This window comes from Felis catus, chromosome C1, assembly GCF_018350175.1.
Source record: "Felis catus isolate Fca126 chromosome C1, F.catus_Fca126_mat1.0, whole genome shotgun sequence".
In the NCBI taxonomy this organism is placed as follows: domain Eukaryota; kingdom Metazoa; phylum Chordata; class Mammalia; order Carnivora; family Felidae; genus Felis; species Felis catus.
In genome coordinates, this window is record NC_058375.1 from 42,837,375 (window position 1) to 42,839,752 (window position 2,378).

Sequence of the window (2,378 nt, forward strand, 5' to 3'; positions counted from 1 at the left end):
TAATCTCTACACCCAAAGTGGGACTTGACCTTACAACCTTGAGATCAGGAGTTACACACTCTACTGACTGAGCCAGCCAGGTGCCCCAGTATATAGTTTTTTAAGCCTGCTTCTTTCACCAAGATTCATTCATGTTGTTGCATGTAACATCAGTAGTTTCTTCCTTATTTTTCTCCCTAAAGGTCAAATAATTACTGTTTTATATTGGAACAATACATTTCATATCAACCAAAAGACAAAAATGCAGTTTAACTTAAACACAGAAAATAATGGCTTCTCTGAAATGCCTTATTTCTAAATCAGACAAATAAACAAATTCTGTTCCCTTCCCTCCCCCAATGCAAGCCCACAGACTTTGCCCAAAGTCTTGTGTTTTCCATGCCATATGGCATCCAGCATCTTGGACTTGGGAGGCGCTTGAACATAGCAATGAAAACACTTGAGAGGCCTAGCAAATGGCATTCAAAAGGGACCTCAAAGTGCAGATACATCTTTTCAAACGTGTTACAGACTGAGCAGCTCTTTGAACACTATCACTGTGCTTAAATTCAAGAAGCAGGCTTTAAAAATGCAAAAGTGGGGGCTCCTAGGTGGCTCAGTTTGTTACGCGGTGGACTCTTGATCTCAGCTCAGGTCTTGATTTCAACTCAGGTCTTAATCTGGGGGTTGTGAGTTCAAACCCTGCATTGGGCTCTGTGCTGGGCACGAAGCTTACTTTAAAAAAAAAAAAAAAACGCAGGGGCACCTGGGTGGCTCAGTCGGTTAAGTGTCTGACTTCAGCTCAGGTCATGATCTCTCAGTCTGTGAGTTTGAGCCCTGTGTCAGGCTCTGTGCTGATAGCTCAGAGTCTGGAGCCTGCTTCGGATCCTGTGTCTCCCTCTCTGCCCCACTCCTGCTTATGCTCTGTCTCTCTTCATCTTTCAAAATTGAATAAATGTTAAAAAAATTTTTTTTAAAAATGCAAAAGGCATATAAGTTGTATTCCAGTGCAGATCTTCAGCTGATCATTGGAAAAGATTACAACAATAAAAAAATCTTTTGTGTCACCTGCCCCTCCCTGCACCCAAAGCTGGAAATGAAGGATAAAACAGAACAAAACAACAATGAGAATTACAGATGGCTTTAGAATCATTTAGGAATCCACTACCTCTGATTAAAAAATTTTAGAAAATTGTTTTTAATGTTTATTTTTGAGAGAGAGAGATAGAGTGTGGGCAGGGGAGGTGCAGAGAGAGAGAGGGAAACTTAGAATCTGAAGCAGGCTCCAGGCTTTGAGCCTTTAGCACAGAACCTGACATGGGGCGTGAACCTACGAACTGCAAGACCTGGGCCTGAGTTGGATGCTTAACCCACTAAGCCACCCAGGTGCCCCATTGATTAAATTTTTTTTAATGCATTAGGGAATCATTAAAATGAAAAAACACAGACGTAATTTTGCTTTGACTGCTCTTCATGTATAAAATGAGCTTCCGTGTAGAGCGCATTTGAACTTCAAGTTGTGTGGAAGGTGGGTGATGTGAAAGGTGGAGTTGCTGGAGGCATTGCAAGGCTTTGGGAGAGAGGGGTTGTTTCTTTTTGTTGAATAGTTTATCCATTCACTAGTTGATGCACATTTGGGTTTTTTCCCCAGTTTTGGCCATTTGAATAAAGCCACTAGGCACATTCACATAAAGTTTTTTGTGTGGACATACGTTTTCATTTCTTTTGGGTAAACACCTAAAAGTAGGATTCTGAGTCATATGGCAATGTATGTTTAGCCTTCTGAGAAACTTCCAGACTGGCTTTTAAAGTGGCTGTTCCATTTTACTGTCCCTCCAGCATTGTATTGACCTTTTACTTGCTCCTCATCGTAATCAGCATTGGATATTGTCTTTTTTTTTCCTTTTTGGCCATTCATTCTAGTAGGTATGTAGTAGTATCTCACCCATGCTTTTATTCACGTTTCCCTGATGACTAATGAAGTTGAACATAGTTTCATGTGCTTTTTTGGCCATTTGGAGATCTTTTGTACAGTGTCTGTTTATTATTTGCTTGTTTTGGTATTGGATTATCTAACTTTTCTAATTGAATAAGAGGAATTTTTTATATATTCTGGATACAAGTTTTTTGGTCAGATCTGTGAATTGCAAATATCTTCTTCTCTGTCTACTACCTGTTTTGGAAATAGTTTTATTGGCACACAGCCACACCTCTTTTGTTTAGGTATTATCAATGGAAGCTTTTGTGCTACAGAGGCAGAGTTGCGATAGAGACCTACTGGCTTAAGGAGAGTCTAAAATACTTAGTGTCTGATCTTTTACAGAAAAAGTTTGATAACCCCTGATATAGATAACTCTACTCATTTTTTATTACTATATCTCAAATTACCACAAACTTAG

At 39.5% G+C, this 2,378-nt stretch overlaps 1 protein-coding gene across 3 annotated transcripts in view; it reads left to right on the forward strand.

Moving 5' to 3' along the window:
- The window catches only part of SCP2 (sterol carrier protein 2), a 125,571-nt gene that overhangs the window by 117,704 nt on the left and 5,489 nt on the right, over positions 1-2,378 (forward strand). The gene's annotated exons all lie outside the window — the stretch shown is intronic.